A 23,353-nucleotide genomic window follows, 5' to 3' on the forward strand; every position below is an offset into this window, starting at 1 on the left:
GATAAAGAGGGACTCTTGGTCACGATCAATTTTCTGATACCAAGAAGACAAACCCGTTCTAAACTCATAGGGACCCAACAGCAGCATCTCAAAATGAAGCAAAACAGACAGATCTGAAAGGAAGAAGAGACAGTGGCAGCAACCATGGAACCAGAGGAGGAAAGCTGGTCAGGATAGAGCAGATGTAGACAAAGTGATTAAGACACCTGACCCAGCAGGGCACACAGCTGCCATCCCTGAGACTCCAGAGGCTGAGGCAGGAGGATCAAAAGGTTGAGGCCAGCCTCAGCAATTTAGTGAGGCCCTGTCTCAAAATAAAATAATAAAATAAAATGAAGACTGGGAATGTGGCTCAGTGGTTAAGCACCCCTAGATTCAATTCTTGGTACCAAAAACAGAAAAACAAAACAAAAAAACTAACCTAGTTGATGTATACAGAACATTGTAAAATAACAACTGAATTTGTATTCTTAACAAGCACGCGTGGAAACGGAACACCATCATAGATTATATGCTGGACCACAGAGCAAGTATGGACAAATTTTAAATAATGAAGATCATATTCTTTGACCTCCGTGGATTTAAGCTAGAAATCAGTAACTACAAGGTGAGCAGAACATTCTCGCTGTTTCTAAATTCATGAACTAAATAACCAATGAGTTGGACCAGATGTCACAAAGAAAGTTAGGAAATATTTTGGACTGAGCAATAATAAAAATAAATCATCAAAATATGTAAGGCAGCTGAAACAGCTCTTTTTTTAGTTGCTGATGGACATTTATTTATTTTTGTTTATTTCTTTACGTGCGGTGCTGAGGATGGAACCCAGCGCCTCACCCGGGCGAGGCGAGCGCTCTACCACTGAGCCCCAGCCCAGCGCCCGAAACAGCTTTTTAAAAAATAGCCTAAAAACCTGTGTTTGAGGTGGGAAAAGGTTGAAAAGAAGTTACCTAAATATCCATCTCAAGAGGCCACCCCCTCTTCAACAAGGTGAATCACAAAAGTAGAAAGAAATGACAAAGATCTAACAAGAATAAGATCAGAAAAGAAATACGTAATTGTCAAAAATCAGGAATGTATAGTTCTGTGTTTTGCTTTTCAAACGCAAAACGATTGATAAATACCTGGTACGGCAGGTCTGGGGATAGAGAGCAGCATCGAGAGTCTCTGCAGAGCTCGCGACGCTGAGGAAGGACAGAGGACTCATGCCGAGGCCGACAAAATCAAACCTAGTTGAAATGCACGAATTCAGAGAAAAAGGAACTGGCCTAGAAGATAAAAAGGGAGACTGGTCCTGTGTCCTTAAAGCTTTGGGTGTGTAATGAACCTTCCGCGCTTTCTGGGGGCCAGGTGGCTCCTCCCAACACCCCGGGAAGCCGGGCCCTGGGCCGGGGTCACGCGCAGAGCTGGGGGCTGCTAGACCTCAGAAGGACTGGAGGTTGAAGGGAGTGCTTCCAGCCCACCTCCTCGTCTGCCCTGTGGTCCTTCCCCTGGCTGAGGAGGCCCAAGCTGCAGGGAGGCCTCCCTGCGGGTGTCCCCGAGAGTCCCTCCATGGCCCCAGCCCACTGTCAGCACCACCGCCAGGCACTTCAGTGAATGGCCGTAGGCGACTCCAGCTCCAGAGCTGAGTCTCCCAGCCAAGGCCCCGGAGAGCGCGGGCTGCCTGGGCCCTGCCTGAGTTCCTGACCCAGAGAAGCCACCGGAGATGAGAGTGTGCTCGACGCCAGCAGGCGTCGGGGCGGCTTTCTACACAGCGGTAAGTTACTGATTTAAGGCCAATTAGAGACCAAAACTGAAATACGAAAATCCTAAATAAAATACTAGCAACTAGAACCAGCTCATATGCAAAGACCACTCCATCTCAATCAAGGGGGTTTAATCTCAGAAGGCAAGATCCACAAGACCCGGACAATTAATGCAATGCATCCAGCTGTAATGACGAATGGTAGGTGTATCTCAGTAGATTGAATACTAGCATTTAGTAATATTCAACACACAGTCAAAATTGTAAGAGGTGTTCAGCAGCCTAGGAAGAGAGGAAATGTCCTGATATGGTAAAAGGTATTTATGAACCTTCAGCAAACACAATAATGGTCCCGAACACTCCCTGAGCTCAGGAGCAAGCCAGGGAGACCCACACGGTCCCCCGCTCAGTGGGAAGGTTTTGGCCGACGCCAAAGCAAGAACAGGAGGAAGCGGGAGAAAGGATGGAGAAAGAAACCTCCAGGCCAAGCGCGTTGCAGTACCGGCCGCGACTCAGCAAGGTTTAGGCGTGAGGCCAACACCCGCCAATCAATGCAGAAAGAATCAGGAAGCAGAAATGCAAAGCATCATTTGCAAGAAGAGCAGCACCCAAAATGAGTCTCATGGAAGATGTGCAAGGGCTCTACCACAGAAATCAGGACCATCGTTGAGAAAAAGACTGTAAGGCCTTTTAAAAAAGAGCGGAGAAGACTCGGTATTGTAAGGATTTTAATTCTGTCCGAATCGATCGGTAGGTCCAGCACTACGCCAGTCCTAATCCCAAAAGGCTTACGTGAGTGCACTTGCAAACCAGTAAGCTGATCTTAAAACTCGTCAGGAATGAAAGGACAGATAACATTCAGAACAATCTCAAAAGCAGGACAAAATTGGATCTCATCGATGGACATTCAAGACTTCCTCTCCAAGGTGGGCCCCATGACACAGGCATGTAAACCCAGCAACTGTGGAGGCTGAAGCAGGAGGATCGAAAATTTGAGGCCAGCCTCCTCAATTTAGTCTGTACCTCAAAATAAAATTTTAAAAGGGCTGGGGGTGTGGCTCAGCGGAAAAAGCACGTGCCCAGCAGGCATGAGGCCCTGGTTTCCATCCCCAGTACTGCAAGTTTGAAAGTTTTCCATTCAGTCAAGCACAACACTCCCAGCATCCTGAAGCGGGAGGTAGGTAGGTGTGAGTGCAGGAGAGGCAGCAGCCTCAGGGAGGAACATCCACCTGAGGACAGTGAACTCAGGTGGTAAGGCCCCTGCTGTTTGCAGGCAACAACCTGATGCTTTGTAGGTGCCCTGGGTCCTCAGTGCAGCCCTGAAGGTGCTCGTTACGATCCTATTTTACTAGCAAGAAAACTGAAGCTCAGAGAGGAAGCCCCTTGCCCAGAGTCACACGGCGTCTTCACAAACAGATGCCAGCTGTGACCTGTGCATCTGACTGACTGGCCCGGGCCCGAGCAGAGCCCGGGGAGCACACGGGGAGAGGCCACGGCGCCCAGATGACTGCTGCTCTCTGAGCTCGCTGTGCCTGGGGCGGCCTGGGAGGGAGGGCGGGGAAGGAAGGCAGGCTGCGTGCTGCCGGCAAGCGAGTGGACGCCGCGCCCCCCGCTCAGCCCCACCAGGCTCCGAGGGGCGAGAGAAGGTGCCCGCGGGGAGCGAGTGCACCCTTCACACCCTGGCCCGGCAAGTTCCAATCACACCCGAGAAAAAGGAGCAGATGTTGGTCCCAGGGCCGGGCCAGAGTCTGGGATGAGGGTGCCAGAGAGCCCAGCGGTGAGGGCAGCGGCCCATCCGAGCAGGGGGCCTGGCGTGGACCCCAGGCAGGGCTCCCGCAGGCAACAGACCCAGTGGGTCTCCATCTGGGCTGGCCCAGCGGCTCCTGGGCGGGCCGGGCTCAGTGTCCTGTGCTGCAAAACGAAGCCTCCCCACCCGCAGAACTGGGGGAGAGTCTCTGAGCCCGGCTGGCGCAGCAGAGTGGCCTCCCAGAGGTGCCAGCCCTGAACCCGCTGGGGCCGTGCTGGGGGACCGCCCAGGGCCCAGATCCTGCACCAGGAGCCGGGGCGGGAGCTGGGGCACGACCTGAACCCACCACCTTCCTGGCCCCTTTGCTGCTGGACTCCAAGGAGCAGAACAGGACCCTGTGGACACTGGAAATCCTTGGGGAACAAAGGGACTCGGGACCCCGGACCCAAGGCAGGGAGGAGAGGGAGTCTGGCTCTGCAGAAGGGGCTCAGGTCAGGAGCTCCCGTCCCCAGATGCTGGCAGCAGGAGCCGATGCCCCCACCTCAGAAGTCCCCTCCCCGGGACAGGAAGGCCCTCTGGCTCCCCCGTGCTCCCACTGGGCAAGGGCCTCAGCCTCGCTGGGCCTCAGGGATCTCAGCAGTCAAACGGCAGCATGTGGTGTGTTCTGGGCAGGAGGGCGGCGAGGACTCGAGAGCGGATCTGTGTGAGTCGGCGCCTGGCACCTGCCAGTGTGCCAGCTCTGTTGTCACCAGTGCCTTGTCACCCAGGCTTCCTGGTAGGGAGGAGCGGGGGAGGGGGAAAGGACCCGGGAGGGACACTCCGGGACAGGGGTCCAGTCGTGGGGCCCGGCCTGTCGCTCGGGCCCTCCTTGGACGGGGCTCACACCCACTCAGGGGCTGCTGCGGGGTCAGGGCTGCGAGAGGCTGGGGAGGTGGGGTGAGGGTCCTCCGCCACAGGGCCGTGGGGGTGGGGTCCTGACACAGGGCCGTGGGGGTGGGGTCCCAACACACGGCAGCCCGGGGCTGGTGTGCAGGGCTCCTGGAGGGGGCCCGGCACAGGCCTGGGACCACCATGGCCGGGTCTGCAGGCGCAGGGTGGACAGCGACTGCGTGCTCGGGCCCAGCTCCCCTCCGGGCTCTGGGCACAGCCAGGCGGAGGCAGGCAGGATGGAGGCGGGCCCAGCGGCATCAGTCCTGTTCCTGGATCCCAATTATCATTCCGAGACCACAGGCCTCTTGATGGAGTGGAAAAAATCCATTAAGGGCTTTAAAGCAGAGCTCGGGACACAATCAGCTCATTGTCAGAGGCTTCCGTATCAGAGGGCTCAGGTGGGGCTGCGCCTGGGCGGGGAGCCCGCCAGGCCAAGCCGGCCTCCAAGGGCCAACACGTGACTTCAGGGAAGCCCACTCTGGAACTTTCCACTGCAATTGATCTGGCCTCCCCTGGTCATCCAGACCCCTGGGTAACTTTCAAAGCACAGACCTGACATGGTCTCTCCTCTGCCCACAATCTCCAAGGACTCTCGGCCATTCCAGGCTCTGAGCCCACACCCCCAGCCCTGGCCGGGTACCCTGGGGCTGGAGGCCAGCTCGGCCTCCGCCCCGCCAGCCCCTGACCTCCCTGCACCTCAGTGTTCTTCTACATACGGATGCGAGAGTACCGGCCGCCTGCTGGGACCCCTTGGCCCCCACCCGGGCTTTCTCCAGGGCTGCCTTGGCCTGTAGCAGGTCGTACCTCTGGGCCCTGGCAGGTGCAGCCTCTGTCCTGGTCTGGCTGAGGAACAGGCCTAGTTCCCTGGAGCGTCTGTTGGTGGTTCAGAGCCCACTGGCTGCAGGCAATATGGACTTTTCTGCCTCTGCCGCCGTGAGCTGGCCAGGGAAGAACCGTGTCCAGGTCCCCATGGTCAGACGTAGGGTCCCACACAGAGCGCTGTCCTTGAGGCTGGCTTCTCTGGGGTGGTGTCCACCAGCTTCGGCACAGCTGTGGGCACGACCTTGAGCCTTGCTGGCCCTCGGCCAGGGCCCAGGTAGTCCCAGGGCCAGGCTAGGAATCTCTGGGCTCTGCCCGCCTCTGTCCTGCCCAGGCTGAGTCCCTGGGCACCCTGCCCGCCCACGTTCTGCCTGGGCTCAAGGAGCCTTTCCAACCCCACCTCCTCCAGAAGCCTCCGCTCCCCTGGTCACGCTTGGTCACCTCCCTCCCTTCAGTCCCTGGCCTCGGACTGAAACGCTTCAGCCCCACCTTGAGCACCTGGCTCTGCGAGTGGCCGCGGGCCACACAGCCCTAGGGGCAGGAGCAGGCTGCACTCCCAGGAGGGCCGCCCGCCCAGGCCCCTGGTGGCCCTGACTGCCCGCCTCCGGCCCTCCAGCGGCGTGGTGTGCGCAGGGTGTGGTGGGAGAGCAGCTCAGAGGCCCTGGGGAGCCGCGGAGCCAATTGCCTTGAATTAATGGGGAGGGAACCGCCTCCCTCCCTAATCGCCCAATTCCCAGTGTTTACAGACGGCTGTTTCCCAGGGCATCGGCTGGCTTGCCAGAGTGCAGAATCCCTGGTTTTTGCTATAATCCTGTTAGTGGCTGCTTCTCTGAAGGGTCAGGTGTGGAGCAGGAAGGGGACACTGGCAGCTGACCACATGGAAAGCTGCGCAGGGACCCTCGCCAGCCCAGAGTGGCCGAGACCAGGTTTAAGGAGGAGCCAGGAGGTCCTAGTGGCGGGATCCTGGGTGGAGGCAGGGGGGAGGGGGTCGGGAGTGCCATAGAATGAAGGAGGGGCCAGAGGAGATCACTCAGGGCCTGGTGGCCTTGGTGCATGACAGGACTGTCCCCGGGCTGTAGGCTGGGGACACTCGTGGGCGTCCTGGGTGCAGGGCTCTGCCAGAGGACTCAGAGCTTCTGGGAGTCCAGGCGCTGCCGGACTTCAGGGTCCCTTCTCTGACCTCCGCTGGGGGCTCGGCAGCCCCGCAGAGCAGAGCGCAGGTTGGGCAGGGCAGCGGGGCAGCAGGGCGGGCGGGGCATGCCTGTGTCCCCTCACCTGGGGATGCAGCCGGCCCTCGCAGTGCAGCACAGGGCTGGCCAGAGGCGAGTCCCTGACCTCAGCAGGGCTCCATCCCCAAGGTTCCCCGAGGGCCAGAAGCCTGGTCCATCCTTGAGGACACTCAACAAAGACCAGTGGCCCCTACTTTCCCCTCCCTCTCCCCCTTCCCTTCCCCCCAGCTCTGCGCTGCCTGAAAACAGCACCTGCCGCTGCCTCTGCGGTACCCCAGCCGCCAGCCATTCTGGTGGCCCCACCTCCAGGGAGATTCTGAATCCCTCCCTAGTGTCCAGGGTGCCCTTGACCCCTCCCTTGGGGTCAAGTCATGTCCCCAGCAGACCCCAGACCTTCCTGTAGTGGACTCACCACAGTGTCCAGCACCCAGGCTGCTGCCCAGAACCGGGGCCCAAGGGCTGCCCGAGTCCCCCCCGAGTCCCCGCTGGCTCTGACCCCACCCTGCTCTTGTTTCCCAGCTGCCAAGGGGCACAGCGTGGTGCCAGCGCCCTGAGGGTCACCAGCACGCGAGGTCCAGTGGGCAGCAGGACGGGCCGTGCAGCAGGGGCCGGGCTGAGCAGGACAGATGTCGCGCAGTCCAGCTACTTGATGACGGGGACGCCGTAGGACGCGCGCCCCTCTGGGCGGGCTTGTCGCTGAGCACCGCGGTGTGTTCCGCGCCCACTGATGGAGCCCCAGCGTCCCCAGGCACCCCGTCCTCAGGCCGCCATGGTGCAGCTTGGCTGCGACTGCGTCTGACTCTTCTGGGCTCGGATGCCCGCAAGCCGTCAGGGCTGGACCCCCGCGATTGCCTGGGTGCCCACGTATGGACCCCTGATCTGCTGGAGCTGTGGACCCAGCAGTGCCCGCTGCAGTGTGGGCAGCCTGGCCCGGGGGGAGGCCTGGCGGGGCCCCGGGCAAGGCCCCGCCTGCTGCTCTGCTGACATGGCTGGCCTGGTGCTGAGGATGTGGCGCCCCCCCCTGCAGCAGCGTGCCCCGGAAGGACAGAGACCTCAGCCTGCAGGGCACAGTGGCCGGTCAGCCCGTGGGGCCAAGGGTCACCTGCACTGGTGGTTCTGACCTGGCCTCCGCCGGGGGCCTTCTGCTCTTGGCCTTGGGGAACAGGGAGGGTGGGTTTGGAGGCCTGGGCCTCTGCGTGTGCCCATGTGGACGTCAGTCCAAGCTAAGGCTCTGGCCAAGCGAGGAGTCCCAGGAGGGGAAGCTCTGCAGCTGCCTCCACCATCCGCAAGAGGCGCCTCCCAGGGGACAGTGTGGACGCAAGTGCCTAGTGAGGAGGACAGTGGCGGGTCCACCCGAGGTCCAGCTGCAGGCGTGGCGTGTGCCAGTGTGTCAGGAAGAACTGGGGGCAGGATGTGTCCAGAGGCCGAAGGAGCCCAGGGCCTCACTGCGTCCCACTGCCCAGTTCCGTGGGCCTCTCCCTGATGAAGAGCGTCTGGTGACCTCATCAGGAGGACAGAGGACTTTAGCAGTGGGGCAGGGGACCAACCGGAGGAAGCCATCGTGGGCAGCAACCTGATCTGGGATGCTGGCCGTCCTTTCTCATGGAGATGAGCCCGGTGGCCTGGGCAGCCCTGTCTCCATGGCCCAGAGGACACCCTCACACCCCCCAGGAGAGCTGACCAGGCCAGCCCTGTCCCCACTGCTCACTGACCAAAAACAAGCCCTGGGCTCAGGGGTCACCGGTCTCCCCATCTGTGCCCCTCAGAGTGGCTACTCCAGCCAAGACCACTGCCATGCGACCCAGGGTCCCTCCTCCTCTGCACCGGCCTGCAGGGTGCCCTGGAGCGGTGAGTGGCAGGCGGCTCCTCCTGGGTGGGGGCAGGAGGGGCCGCGCTCTCCCCCCATGGCCCCCCCTCCGCCAAGGCCTCAGCCCTCCTCTCGGCCACCAGCGGCCTGTGGCAGAGATGGGACTGCGCCAGGCTCCTGCAGTGCCAGCCCGGGGTCCTGGAGTTAGAGCCCAGCTGTGCAGAAGGACGGGGTGGGGCAGCCACAGGACCTTGGCTGCCCTGAGCGGGAAGCTTCTGGGGGCAGGTCTGTCCTCCCCAGGAGCAACCTGCCTGGGTGGTGGCGCCCCAGGCCTGAGGCCCTGCGTGCTCCTGACCTGCTGCTTCCTCTCGCCCTGATCTCGCGTGACAACTGCTGGGGACTTGTCCCTGGCCACCATGGGCTCCTGCAGCCATATCTCTCCTGCCTGTTCACAGAGCATCTACCACGAGCCAGTCTCCAGAGGCAGAGGTGGAAGACTGGGGGTCCCCGGGGAGGACACATGAATGTGTGACAGGGTGGATGGCTCCTGGGGACACAGTGGCCGGAAGGACACAGAGGGGCAGCCTGATGGCTGTGGAGTGGGAGAGGCCTGGGACTGGGTGGAAGAGTGTGCGAAGGGCTGCGTCCCCAGGGGAGGCTGCAGAGGTGAGCGGGGGCTGGGCAGGGAGCAGCCGGACCGGATTCCACAGAGGTGGCCTTTTATCCGGTGGACAGCAGCCCAGAGGGGGAGGGGCGGTCAGCCGCAGGAGGGCGGATTGCTGGTCTTTGGGAAGTTCCAGGGGCACCTGGCCTGGACCAGCACCCAGCAGGGTGCTTGCCTGAGGAGCCCAGCCAGCCCCTGAGGACGGGCGAGAGGAGGGGGACAGCCAGGGAAGACCGGCGTGGCCGGGAGCCCAGCAGCACCCCTCCCTCTGCTGCCTGCAGCCCCCGGGCCAAGCTGCCCTGTGCACATGGCCCTGCGCGGCGCCTGCTCTGCCCACCAGTCATTTGAAGTGTCCTGGGTTGAAGGCAGAGCACTTGAGGAGGAATTAGGCCGTCGATCCCTTCCTTAGCCGGATCAGCTGCCAGGAGCGTAATGACCCCATCCATGCCCAGCCTCCCTCAGCGCCGATTACGCCAGCCGTCCTCCAGCAGGGGCACAGACCTTAATCAAATCAGCGGATCACAGCCGAGAGCCAAGGGCCTGACTTCCAGCTGCCCCCAGTGGAGAGGCCCGAGGGGCGACCAGGTGCCCTCTCTCCAGGCAGGACATCTGCGTGCATGGCCGTGCTGAGCGGCCTCCCTGCAGCTGCCTCCCATTCTCAGGGTCTGTCCCCATTTGTCACCCCTTGGGCCCACACTGCAGCTTCTGGTGGCAGGACTATTATTTTCATTTTCAGATGAGTAAGAGCTATGGCTCAGAGAGGTCGGGTGACTTTCTGAAGGTCATACAGCACATTGGGAGTTAGCTGTAAAGCTGAGTTTTGGTGATCCTTGGCCAAACTTCTCCTACCTCTGTACACTGTTCTCAGGGGAGTAGGGTCAGTAAAAGTGGGTGCTGGGAGGAAAGGCCAGAGAAAGGGGGGTGGGAGGCACAGGCATCTCCCTGGCACACCCTGCCCTAGCAGGGGACATCCAACTCCAGGACTGGCCGTGCGGGAGTCTCAGGTGCTGGCTGGCACTGCCCCCTCCAAGCACAATGTCACTGGCTGCCCTCTGGACTGCAGGTGCCAATGTGCGGTGTGGCCTCTGGCTCTTGGGGCCGAGTCCTGGGCTCTGGCAAGGCTGCCTGGTCCCCAGCCCCTCCACCCTTCCTCTCTCCTCAACCTCCCAGCAGACTCCCCAGGCACGCCTCTCCGGAACTGCTGCAGCCTGCCGGGCCCCGGGACCCCTCTGGGGTTATTAGCACCCACCCCCGGGGTCACTCACAGGCTCTGAGGAGATCGGGCTCCAAACGCCGGTCCTGCCCACTGATGAGCGCAGGCCGGTGGGGGGCACAGAGCGGGCACTGGGCAGTCCTCGCCCCCCCAGGGCCTGTCAGGACACCTCCCAGGGCACAGAGGGCTCGAGCTGCGGGTCTCACCCTGGGCCTGGGCGCCTCTGTGGGCCTCCCTGCCAGTGCAGGGGTCAGAGGAGCCCCACCCAGGGTCAGTAGCCGGCGGGCCTGGGAGTGTGAGGCTGGGTTGTGTCAGAGGCCATCACCCTGAGCAGAGGTGGCAGGAGGCTGCCCGGCCCTTCCCTGGAGCTCAGGGGGCAGAGGGCCAACCCGAGCAGAGCAGCCGCTGCCGGGCGCCCAGGAGGAGCACTGCCCAGCTGAGCGATGGGCAGGAAGGCAGCTGACAGCCCGCACTGGCCACTGCCCCAGAGAAGGAATGTCCAGCCGCCCTCCCCCGCAGCTGCCCTGAGGACTGGGTGAGCCACAGACCTGGCGGATGCCTGGGGCCTGCCACCCGCAAGATGGGAGAGAGAGGCCAGTGGTGTTTCCTCGGGGGAAGAAGGGACAGGGTCATCGGCCATCCGCCAGGAGAAGCCGTCGACACCCTGGGAGGAGGCACTTCGCCTGAGATGGCACCCCGGCTTCTGGGCCTCTGCGCTCCCTCCCTGGGGCCTGTGGGAAGGAAAGAAGGATGAGCTGCGGTCTGCCCGCAGGGAGGAGGGCCAGCCGGGCAGAGCCGGGGCTCGGCCAGCCTCAGCCAGAGCGGGGGGAGCAGGTCTCCCCGCGGCTGCTGAAGGACAGGACGGGTCAGGGGCAGGGAGCCTGGGACGGGTGTCACCTGGTCCCCGCTCCTATTACCCAGAGCTGCTGGCGATGGTGACCTTTGACTTCTGGGACCCAGGGCAGCACGTCTGTGGGTGCCATGGGGGTGGGCAATGGGTACGAGCCCAGAGAGAGCAGCTGGGACACCACGAAACGGAAGGTGCCAGAACTGATGAGCAGAGCCTGGGTGGCGCCGGGTCAGAGGCCCGCCGGCCAGGCCAGCTGGCGTTCCGGGAGACGAGGCAGCACAGAGCGACCTTCGGTCAGCAGTGGGCCAAGGGACCAAGAGCCAGGACGGGGATGTGGGACCCTGCAGCAGTGGGTGAGCCGCTCGCTGGAGGGCCTGCGGGGCGGGACAGAGGGTGGTTTAGAACACAAGGGAAGGAGAGTCCCCGGCTGCAGCTGGGGCACCTGCACAGGCCGAAGGTGCTTGGTGTGCAGGGAGCGAGCGCACGCCTGGTGAGATCCAGGAGGCCAACAGGGGAGAAAGCCCAGGGACCCTGAGTGGATTCCCAGTTCCCAGCCAGCCAGGAGCTGAAGGCACGGGCAGCCCTGCCCACAGGAAGAGGTTCAAAAGCAGCCCAGGACCAGCTGACTGTCCACAGGAGGAAGGGCAAACAGGGTTGCTCCAGACAAGGGCCAGCAGTGGGTGTGTCCCCCACCCCAGTGCAGGTGCTGCGCCAGGCTGCACGCCCACCTGAGCCCAGCTGCATGCCCACCTGAGCCCAGCTGCATGCACACCTGAGCCCTGCTGCACGCACACCTGAGCCCAGCCACACGCCCATCTGAGCCCTGCTGCACACACAGCACTCCTCATAATTATGCAGGGACCAAGGAGAAGACATGATGGGGAAAGGGGTAGCGGGGACCATGCAGAGTGGCAGCGTGCCTTTCGAGGGCCAGGCCCCATGAGTTCCCTGGGGCTGTTGGCCTGGTGGGGGAGACACGGACACAGACAGAGAGAGGGGCAGAGGTGGGTGTGCCGGGTCAGGCAAGTGGCAGCAATGGTGTGTTTGAAATCACGGTGCCACTCCGGGTGGTAAGGAGGAGGAGGGGAAGGCGCACAGCTGGACCTGGGGCGCAGCCCAGGACACCACACAAGGCCTGCAGGACAAAGTGCAGGCGTGTTATTTAAAGCTGTAAAAGAAGCCATGACTGAGCGCAGCCATTGACTGGGAGAGGCTGGGCCGGGCAGCTTGCTCCTGGGCTGGCACTTCTGCGATTTGCATGTGTGTGAACTTCCTGAACCACAGAGGGGGCGGGGAACAGGCGCCGTGGGGCTTCCCCCTCCAAGAGGAGCCGCCAACTGGAGGCAGGAGGCAGGAGCTCTGTGCCAGGGGCACAGAGCCTCGGCCTTGAGGTGGGGGAAGTGGGCAGCGGGGAGGTGGAGTTGAGGTGGAGCCTGGGAGGAAGCAGAGGCGTCAGCTGGTGAATCTGGGAAGGAAAGAGGGACCGGGGCCACGTGGAGTCCAGCCAGGAGGTGAGGGAAGAGGACCCACTCAAGTCTGGGGCTGCACCCCTCCTGAGCCGTGGCCTTCCATGGCGCCAGGTCTCGGAGTCAACCACCACGACAGCCCCGGGCCACGCCCCACACTGAGCGTGCCTGGGCTGCCCACTGCTCCTCCCAGCCAGCTTGGGTAATTGTGCAGGTGGTGGAGGGGACTCAGGGCTCACCTGGGTCTGGGGGACAGGCACACGGGGAGCTGGGATTGCCACTGGCCTTCGGCACCTCTGCCGCCTGTCAGAGGACAGGGCCGTCCCCGGGCTTCCCCTCCTGCATGTGGCACCAGTACAGGGAGAGCGGTCAGGCCCAGCACCTGCAGGGCTCGGTCCTGGCACAGCTATGTCCAGGGAGCCCAAGTCAGTTCAATCACAGAGTCGTTAAAACATCACTGGAGACTCGCACAGGGGAGCGAGCGTCCCGTGGGGCAGCGGCCCGTCCATGCGGGGAGGCTCTCCAGGCACCCAGGGGAGTGCGGCCCTGGGCCTGCGGCCTCCGGGAGCCAGCTCGGGTTCCTGCCCGATCCCCTGTGAACAGGGATGCTTTACGGAGACGCCAGGGAACCCGCACGTCTGTGGGAGGGTCCGGTGCGCTCTGACACCTCGCCTCCTGGGTCTCGCTTCACTTTGTGATTGTCCCACCAATCTGGTCCCCACACCTGGCTCCTGACTGTCCCTGGAAAGCTGCTCCCAGTCGCCCCGGCCAGAGGCAGCAGGTCTCAGCCTCGCTGGCACACCCTGAGCTAGGGCGTCCCTTGCTCTCCCATCTGTGCTATGAGACTGTCCTTCCTTGCCCCCTCTACTCTCCTCTACTCCTGGGCGGCCCACCTCCTCAGGTCAGGCCCTTCCTCTCTGAGGAGGAGAGAGCAGAGGCTTTAACGCAGAAGCCCAGCCAGGTGCTGGGCCGCACAAGGTCAACTCCTCCTCCATGCCTCGAGGATATCAGATGCCAACAGGAAGGCACGGGAGAGGTGTGGCCGCTGGCCAGAGCCACCCAGGCCCAAGCAGAGGTGCGCCATTGCCCTGGGAACCCAGGGGCCAGGATACAGTCTCCTGTGGGTGGTGCTCAGCGCTGGGAATGCCGGGGCAGGAGCTAGACCTGACTGTGGGGGAGGGGCTGGGGCCAGCTTCTCAAGTGCCCAGAATGGACGCTCCATGATGGGTCCTAGTCACTTAGGTGGTGACGGGCAAGGGCAGGTGGAGCGTGGCCATCAGGCCTGCCCAGCAATTGCTGGCCTGGGGCTTGTGGTGCTGACTTGGCTCGCAGCAACCCCACCCGGCAGCCATGGATGGCAGGGCCTTGGGGGCCACCTCCCTGTGCAGCTCAGGTTTCCAGGGTACAGAGGGGTGGGTCTCACGGTCCCCAGCTCAGGCTGCCTGCGGATTCAGCTGTGTGACTGAGCCCAGGCGGGGGCTCCGGGGCGGCTGCAGAGACAGGAAGGGGCCCCGAGGTGGGAAACCCAGCAGTTGGAGAGGCCTGCGGACGCCACTGGAGTCATAAACATAGCCACGGGGACACGGGAGCAGAGAGGAAGTGCACAGGTGTGGGACCCTATCCCAGCTGTCACGCACACTTATCGGGCACTGTGGGAGCTGCGGCCAGGCTCTGTGCAGCCATCAGCTCAAGTGCAGTCACCTTGTGGCATTCCAGGTGCGCCACTTCTGGGGCAGAGAGAAGTGCAGCAACTCACATAAGGTCACACAGCCCAGGCTGTGCACATTCACGGCACACCCTCCTGACCGCAGGGTCACAGCTGCTGGGAGAGCTCTGGGAGCTACTGGAACCACCGTTTACCGAACCCCAGTGCCAGCCTGGGCCACACGCTCAGCATCATTAGGGCTTCTAGCAACGGCCCGTGACGCGTGCAGGGACTTCACGGTTTGCTAAGAATCTTGCCATCTCCCAGGACCTGTACCGTTAGTCCTGCTTCCAGGTGAGGCCAAGGGGCCTGCCCAGCTCACACAGTGAGCAGGGGCTATGGGCCCCTGGGACACCCGGCCAGGTGGGCTGCCCCCACCTGGCTTATTCGGCAGCTACTTCACGGCTGCTTCCTGAGCCTGTTCCCAGCCCCTCTCCTGCCTCCCCTCCAACCTGTCGCCCCCGCCCCCGTCAACTCCTTGTGTGGGCATCCTGCAACTGTTTATAGAAGGGGCACTTGAAGCCCAAGGAGCCCCGGTCACTTGCCCAAGATCACACGGTTACCCAGCGCTGGACTGGAGATGATTCCACTCCAGCAGGCCCCACCTGCCCCCTGCATCCTGCTGAGCAGGCCCCTCACTGGTGGGTGCCTCCTCAGCTGACCCTCAGCTCTACCCACCCACAGAGCTGGCACAGCCCCCGTCCTGGCTTCTGGGTGGCAGCCCCGCATCATCGAGGGTCCTGAGAGTGCAGAGAGACCCCTGAAGTGGCTCGAGGACATGGCTCGAGAACAGCCACGGCAGGGGCACAAGGACCCTCACTGCCTTCTGGTTCTCATGGCTGGCCACGCCCCCTCCCCACACCCGGGGAAGCCAATTGGCCGGCCGCGTTGATCTGGCCAGGAGCGGCTGGGCCCTTTACGTCACTGATCTTGGAGAGTCAGAGAGCGGGAGTTGCATCTGGCAGGCAGCTGGGAGCAGGCACTCTGGGGGAGGTGGGAAGGGACTCTGACACCTGTGCTCCTTGCCCAGAAGGGACAGGAGCCGGGCTCTGTGGTCAGCGGGCCTGGACAGAGCTACGGTTGCTGGTCCCATCGGTGCCCTGAGGGCCCGGTGCAGGCAAAGGCCTGGGTTTAACCACCACGTCATGTAGCCCAGAAGAACCAGGCCCTCGTGGCCCAGGCTCCGGAGAGGGACCACCCAGGAGGCCAGGCCAGTGACAAACTGGGCCACGGCCACTCTGTCCTCCTGCTGGTTTGACCGAAGGACAGGGAGAGAGCCCAAAGTGCCTCTTTCTCCAAGGCCCCGCTGCCCTGCCCCTGCAGCCCGGCGGCCCCTCAGGTGGCCGTGCCCTCTGTCCACTCTGCCTGCCACCAGAGCAGGTCCGCAGCCCCTTTGCCTCTCCTCCTCTGCCTGCCCGTCTGCCCACCTGGCTCCTCAGTCTGTCCCCCAGGGATCCAGGAGCCTGGGGCCCCAGGACTCTCCTCAGGGCTCGGGAGGTGAGCAGGTGAGTGGGCAGAAGAGGTGGGAGGCTGCATCCCCTGTGCTCCCCCAGGGCAGGGCCCTGTCCAGCCATGTTGGCTTGAGAATCAGGTCCCCTCCGCTCCAGGGCCCCACCTGATCGCTCCTTTGGACACTGTCCCTGCTGTAAGGGGTCCTGCCTACGGGTGAGAAGGAGGGGTGGAGCCGCAGGGACCCGCTGGTGCTCCCTCAGGGAAGTCTGTGCAGGTCAGTGGGGAAGAGGGAGGGGTCGGGGGCCCCACAGAGGAGACAGGTTTGCATGGGGAATAGGTGACTACAAGGAGGACAGTGGCCCTAGGAACAAGGGGACAGCTAGAGTCAAGGCACAGGACAAGGCTGGTGTGGGCAGGGGACAAAGAAGCACAGAGATGCTGAAAGGACACTTAGGGGCAGGCAGGGAAGGGCAGGAGGGAAGGGTGTTTCTGGCACAGGGAACAGCAGGTGCAAAGACCTCAGACTGGGACAGATCCTGGTGTGAAGATAAATCCATGCCTGGGCCTGCCTGGATCTGATGCCTGGGGAAGCTTCTGTACCCGAGACCCCTGGAGAGTCCTGGGCTCTGAGGGTCTGTCTACTGTTCCAGGCAATCACCCCAGCTCAGCCAGCTCTGGTCACGCAAGAGCCCAGGGCCCACCTGCAGGTGGCTCCTCACGCTCACCCCAAACGCAGAGCACAAACAGAGGCCCTCGGCCACCAGCTGAGTGGCTGCAGAGGCCCTTCCTCCCTTGGGGATTCATCTGCAGAGAGGGTGGGCACACGGGCTGTCTGGGAGGAAGTGGCCTGCTGGTGCTGTCTCTGCTGGACACGGACCCCATCGGTCATCTGCCTCCCAGAGCTTGGTAAACTGGAGCCCGGCTGGTCCGTGGGGAGAAGGGACAGCCACCTGGCACTGCTAGGTGGGAAGCGGTGGGAAGCAAGGACCCCGAGGGCTGAGGGAGGCCAGCCTGCACAGTCACGGTCCCCGGAGGCCAGGCTGCGGACCTTGACTCCTGCCTGTGTGCTCATGGACACAGGCCAGGGTTGGCGGCCAGACTAGCAGATGTCCAAGGCCCAGTGTCCCCTCCATCACAGGTGGCTTGGCACCTGCCCCTGACCTCCCTGAGCCTTGTGTCCTCTAGGGAATTGCTGCCAGTGTCCTGGTGTCGCGCCCCACCGAGGCCCCAAGCCACGAGGACCTCCTAAGAGCGCCACGGAGGAGCCTGGGACCAGGCGCGTGAATTCTAGAAGTGCCTCCTGCCACCAGGGGGTGGGATTGGAGGAGGTGGGGGCAGAGCCTCTGCAGGGGGACAGCGGGGGAAGGGGCTCAACTCCAGTGGGGCTCCCCTTGCACAAGGCGAGAGGCCACATCCCGCCCACCCTGACCGCTCACCGGCATTTCAGATGAAGAACAGGAAACACCTGATACAGCTGAGTGGCTGAAGAGGCCACTTGAGCCACTCAGGCTGAGGAGGGCGAGGAGGTCAGGAGGCAGAGGCGGGGGTGCAGGGCGGGTGCGGGGCCTCTCCCAGGGAGAGGCCAGGACAGCTCCTGCCCCTGGGGACTCGGAGGCAGGACCTGGAAGACCCAGGGAGCTCCCCAAGAGACCCAGTCTGACCCCAACAGGCTGGTGGCACCTGTCCTCTGTCCTGTGTCCCTGGAGTGGCCTGGGGCGCCTAGCGGGGCTGAGCTCAGGGAGTGGAAGTTGGAAGCCAGCCCCTGGCCGGCCGGCTCTCCACCAGCGGGGCCAGGGTTTGGCGGGAGGTCTGACAGCCCCTTGGGCCCGGGTTTCTCGTGGAAGAAACAGGCTGGGCGGGGGTCTGCCCAAGTCTCCAGGAGGAGGTGCCGGGGGTCCTCCCAAGGGGGGAGCCAGCCCCTCCCACCTCCTCCCAACAGCTCGGAAACCTGCCTTTCCAGGCTCAAGGTCAAGGGCTTGCCTGAGTCATTCTGAGCAAGGCCCCGAGGTCAGGCCCCTGGGGCGCTGTGAAGTAGCCTCAGGTTCCAGGGCTGGGAGGTGTCCAGAGGGGCACAGGGAGGTGTCCGAGCCCTGGACGCCTGCTCCACTCTGAGCACTCTGAGCTGAGAATCCAGTCTTCATTGTGACCCAGCGACGGCTGCTGCTGGCCCCCCCAGGTGTGGACTGGGAACTGAGAGGGACAGCTGGTTGACCAGCGGCAGGGCAGGGTCTGCACCCGCCCGCCTGGCTCCAGACCCAGCTCCTTGCACACAGAGCGGAGCTCGGCAGTGGCCCCTGGTGCGGTGGCGGGCACCGAGGCAGGAAGAGGACAGGCCTCGCTCCCCGGGGCGGCGGGACAGTCGCTAAGACCGCTTCTCCCCAGCCGGCTTCCTTTCTGAGCTGGAGATGTCGGGGAGCCTGGACCTCCGTGTGGCTGCTGCAGGGGCAGCAGGACCTGGTGCCCTGGGTGGCCCACGTGTCCTGGCGAGGTGTGCTGGGCGTCTGTGCACAGCCTGCAGGGGAACCAGGCCCCTCATCAGGCGACACCCGAGGTCCCCGTGTCTGTCTGGACGTGTCACCATGGGGTGGGGGTCACCCTTCCCGTCCTTGCTCCCCCCTCTCTGTGTCCCTGGACCCTTCTTGCTGTTCCTCCTGGCACGGACCTGGCACCTGTCCCCACGTCTGCCCTCCCATCTGCTCCCTCCTCATCCTCCTGGTCCACAGACGCAAGGCCAAGGCGGAAGGAGGAGCTGGCTGGGCTGCTCTGGAGGGGCGCGCGAGGGGGCTCCCTCCTTTCAGCCTGCGCTCTGCCCGGCTTGAGTTCTTCAGAGACAAGGGTATTTAACCAGGAAAAATCAGCCTGTGCCCCCAGGGCTGGTGCCGGCTGGTGTTTAAACACTTTCTAGCTCGAGGCCACTGGGGCTGCAGAGTCTTCATTTTGCAAATCAACGAGAAGTGAAGCGAATTTGTGAGTGACCTTTAGGCTGCCCAGCCCCCCCCCCCCCCCCCCCCACTGGCTGCCGGTGGTGATTCTCCAGAGCTGCGGTGACGGAGGCCCCAGCCATGAATTATTGAAGCACAGGACACCGGTGAGTCAGGAGTGAGATCAGAGGTCCCTGGTCACTCTTCATCTGGAGCAGGAGCCAGAGGAGCGCTGGGCCCTGAGGGAGCCGCCTGGCAGGGTCCCAAGGGCACCCATGGCCTTATCCGGGCCCAGCGAGGACGGAAGGTGGCTTAGCAGGTGGCAGCAGGGCAGCCAGCGACTGTGGCACAGACCTCCTGCCTCCAGGCCTGAGCCTGGGCAGTGCCCTCTCCTCTGCTGGCTGAAGCCCCGGCCCTGGGGCTCTGCGGCCACCTCCCCGTGAAGACGCTCCTGCGCCTCTCTGGGGCTCCCGCTCTCCATTCCAGGGCCTCTGTGCTGGGGGGCAGTAGTGACCTAGGTGCTGACGTCCTCTCTCGAGTCCACTTGACTCTCTCCCTGAGAGCCATCCCTGTCCCCAGGTTAGTGCTCAAGACACCTCTACTTCCCTCCCCCGCCCCCCAGAAGAAACTGGCCCAGGACTGTCCTCAGGGAGTCCCTGACCTGCAGGGGGACAGGCAGGTGAATAAATCAGAGGGAGGGAGGCCGCAGAGCATCAGGGAATGCTCAGAGGGGAGGACAGGGCCTGCCCATTCCCTGCCCCTCCTCCACCCATGTCTGCTCCTCCCTGAACCTGGAGTTTGTCCCTGCAGTTCGCATGGGACAATGGCCAAGGGATGTGAGCAGACAGACACAGCCAGCTCACAGGACTTGCTTTGGCCTTCTCTCCCCTGCTGCTGTCTACAGAGGACAGGCCCCATCCTGGTCCACAGCCTGGAGCCTAGGGCAGCAGCAGCAGCTGAGCCCAGCCAAACCACAGCCAAACCACAGCCAGACCACAGCCGAGGAGTGAGAAACATCCGTTTGCTGCTGTGAGCGGCTGAGGTGCAGGGGATGCTTATCACACGGCACTGTCTCTGCAAGAGCCTACAGGAGGCAGCCTCCCTCCTCAACAGAAGGTTGATCTGGTGACATGGTGAGTGGTAAAGCTCCTCAGGGCTCCCCTGGGGCAGACTTCACCCTCAGCATCCACAGCTGGCACCTACCCGGCAGGATGGGGCACCAGCCTGACGGGGGCTCAGTGGCCCTGGGCATCCGGACGCCTCCCTAGGGGCTGCACACACAGCAGGCGGGCTGGGTTCCGCACTCTTTGGACAGGGTGTCCGTATCTATGCTTTTGCTCAGTGTCCCGTCTTTACAGATGGTTAGATGTGCAAAGCTTCACGCGCGCAGCCTGGCTCCTGATCAGCGCTTGATAAATCTATTGCTATTTCAGGAACCAGCCTTGATTCCCAGGCCTCTGGTCCCGCGGCCTCTCCGTCAGGCTAGGGAAACAGCCATCGCTTCCGACTCCCTCGGCCTTCCTGGTGCTGCAGGGCCTGTGCCAGGCTGGGAATTCAGAATCTGTGGGGGCCTCTCAGGAGCAGACTTCCAAGGCACCCAGGGAAGAGGTGGTGTCCACGTGCCCACATTAGGTGGAAACCAAATTAGCCAGAGCAGAATGGTGTCCCCAGGTGAAGCCAGCACCTGATGGCTGATGGCCGTGGCCATCTGTGGCCTGTGCTTGGCCCTGGCTGCACCACTGCAAGCTGTCCCCATTGTGAGAGGTGACCCCAGTGCTGTGGACCAAAAGCTCTCTGCCTTGGTTTCAGCCAGGATCAGAGGATGCTTCCATAGCCTCACTGTCCTACCCAGATGGGGCGGTGTACAGCAGGCTGTCCGACCATGCGTGCATGTGTGCGTGTGTGCGCGTGTGTGTGCGCGTGTGTGCGTGTGTGTGTGTCCAACAGCATTGCTGCCCCGAGAGCGCCAGGCTCCCAGGCTCCATGCTGGGACGTACTGGACCTGGAGGCTCCCAGGGTAATCAGAAGACCAGATTTGATGGACAGTGTCCCCTGCCCCAAATGCCACCCTGTGCTGTGTCCTGCTCCCTCTGTGTGAGGTCTGTTACTCCTCCAGCAGCCCTTGGGCGAGGAAGGGAGCCTCAACCCACTCTACAGACGAGGAGACTGAAGTCTAGAGGCCACGAGTTTTGCTCAGGCTGCAGCCTTGGGAGGAGCCCAGCTGGAACTTCACGGAGGTCACATACAAAGGCTGTAATTGTACTGGACCTGGAGAGGGCTGGGAGGGGACGCTTGGGGGGTGGGTCTCAAGGACACATGGCAGAGAAAGCAGGGAGAGGGAACCAGCCTGCAGATGTGACTTAGAGTGGACGGCAGGCGGCAGGTGTAGCCCCAGCTCAGGGGCCTTGGCTACTCTTTGCAGGAACCACGTGCACAGTCCCAGCCCCTGTGGCTGCTCCGAGTTCCTTGAGTGGCCACTGCGAGTGCTTTCCTCCCAGGCCCGCGCTCCCTCCTGCAGCCACAATCCTGGACCAAATGTCCTGGCACAGTCCCGGCGCCTACTGCTCTGACCTGGCCAGCCTCTGCGCACAGCAGGGCCAGGATCCAGCCCAGCCTGAGGCCGAGACAAAGCCCTCAGGCCTCGTCCCCGTGCCGGTCCCACTCCACACACGGCCCCTCTGCATAAGCCAGGGAAAGGCTCTTCCCAATCCCCCAGGCCCACAGCACCTGTCCCCTCTGATGAAGGGGGACGTTCTTCAGTCCCTTAGCTCTGATCTCTGATCGCTTGGCCCTCAGGTGAGGATGAGCCCAGGGATCCGGCACAGAAAGCCCCAGAAGCCGAGTCAGACCTGCCGTCTCCCCTGAGTTCCAGGGCACAGGTGCCCCCAGCTCCGGCAGCCCACTCACGCCAGCTTGGCCCTGTGCCTGAAGCCACCCAACAGAAACCGGCTCCTCTTTGTAAACCTCGGGCTGATAGGAATTCGAGAATCGGAGACCCTGGTGGGACTCTGTGCCCACCCGCCTGGGGAGTCTCCCTCCGCCTGTCCTGGGGAGGCCCCGCCCCCTACCCGCAGGGCAGGACGGCTCTGGATGTCTCTCCCTCCCCCACTGCACCCCAAGAGCAGGAAGGGGAGGCCCTTCTCCTCCCAAAGGCTCCAGGCTCCTCTCAACCCAGCAGATGCCGCTGCTGAAACTTTCCCACCTGGCTCCCAAGACCCTCTAACGCGGGGCCGGCAACCAGGAAGCCACAGACTCTGACATTTTGGTGGTAGATAAGATTATTGAAAGACAGAAAGGGCACGCTGTCCCCACCAAACTGGGGTACAGAGAGAGAGGCGGTAAGAGGCATCTTGACCCCGTTCCCAAGCAGCTGGAAGCCCAAACCAGGATCCCGGGCATCCAGGGAGGATGCGAGAAACCACAGAAAGTCGCGCCTGCCTCCCCCAGAGCCCCTTCCCCACCCCCAGGCCATAGCCGCCCTCATCCCCGAGGGAGAGGTCCCTTACCTGTGGGGGAGGCTGGTCACTGTCCAGCAGCAGGGGAAGTGGCCCCAGGGAGCTGCTCCAGGTGTCCCGGGCCCCTGCTCGGGAATAGCCCCTGGCCTCGCTCCGTGCAGCGTGTCCCAAGCTGGAGCCCGTATGTGCGTGAGCCCGCAGGGATGGGGTGCCTCCGAGAGCCGGGGTCAAGTATTCCTGGCTGCCACCTGCCGCCCGCCCATCCCAGGGGCCAGCTGCCCGGGAGGGGCCGCAGCGGCAGCCCAGGCTCTCGGCTCCCGCGACTCTCGGGCTGAGGCGAGCAGTTTATTTTTAGAGCCGGCCCTTCCCCAGACGCCAGGATCCCAGCTGAGATTTCCAGCGGCTCAAACTAGCCCATTGCTGGGCTGAGTTGTCGCTTACCGGGAACGTTCTGGAAGAGGGAAAATGGGGTCTTACAGGGACATGGTCCCCAGAGTTACCTGGGAAATGCAGGGCCTGACGGGGGTCTCCAAGACCCCTCTGGTGAGGACAGGCCTATGGCAGCAGCCAGGCCTGGGATGAGCCGGGAGGAGTGATCCCTTCCTTGGCTTGCCGCGGTTTCCTCGTCTGGAAGACAAAGGACAGAAGGGCCACCTGTCCAGAGCAGGGCTGGGGCCAGAAACTGAGCTGGAGCGGAAAGCAGGGGCCACCGTCCACTCTGTTCCCTGCAGCCTGGAGCACAGTCCCCACTCCACGTCCACTCTGCAGAAGGCTCTTGACAAATGCTCAACCAGGCAGGAGACGGATGCTTGGGTTCTTCCTACCCCCACATCCTGCCTGGGAGACGGAGTCCTCTCTTTCCGCCCTCGGCATTGCTCACAGACCCAACACCACCCGCTTGTCCCCTGCTGGCTCCCCTGGGCTGACCCTCCTGGGGCCGGGCCCTCTGCCGACCCCTCTGCCTTTCCGAGGACTCTGGTGCCCCAGGGGCTGCACCCTGGCTCGGGCCAACCCTTCCTGGAGGCCCACATTTCTCTCAAGTCCTCTGGGCCTGCTTTCCCTGCCAGGACACCAAGTAGTGACCCCTCTCTCACTGCCAGTCTAGGGTTGGCTGTAGGACCAGGGAAGGCTCCAGGTGCGTGGCCGGCCACCAGTGCTGCTGCTGGCCTTGGTGAGCAGGGCAGCTTCGGCCTGGGGCTCTGGCCTCAGTGTGGAAGCCCATGGTCCCGGCTGCTCCCAGTGGGAACCTGAACCCAGGGGTGAAGGCCAGGCGCTCCCCCGCCCCTCCTGGCAGGTGCTCACCCCAGAGCCGGGAGCCCATGCTCCTCCCTGCCCCGCCTGGCACGAAGCC

General features: G+C 62.9%; 1 protein-coding gene across 1 annotated transcript in view; it reads right to left on the reverse strand.

The window, feature by feature from the left end:
• The window catches only part of SHISAL1 (shisa like 1), a gene marked incomplete at its 3' end in the record, with an annotated part of 108,038 nt that extends 85,743 nt beyond the window's left edge, over positions 1 to 22,295 (reverse strand). The window contains exon 1 of the mRNA XM_079141706.1: positions 22,054 to 22,295. The remainder of the gene's footprint in view (positions 1 to 22,053) is intronic.
• Positions 22,296 to 23,353: the final 1,058 nt, after the last annotated feature.

This window comes from Sciurus vulgaris (assembly GCF_902686455.1).
Source record: "Sciurus vulgaris genome assembly, chromosome: 5".
Lineage (NCBI taxonomy): Eukaryota > Metazoa > Chordata > Mammalia > Rodentia > Sciuridae > Sciurus > Sciurus vulgaris.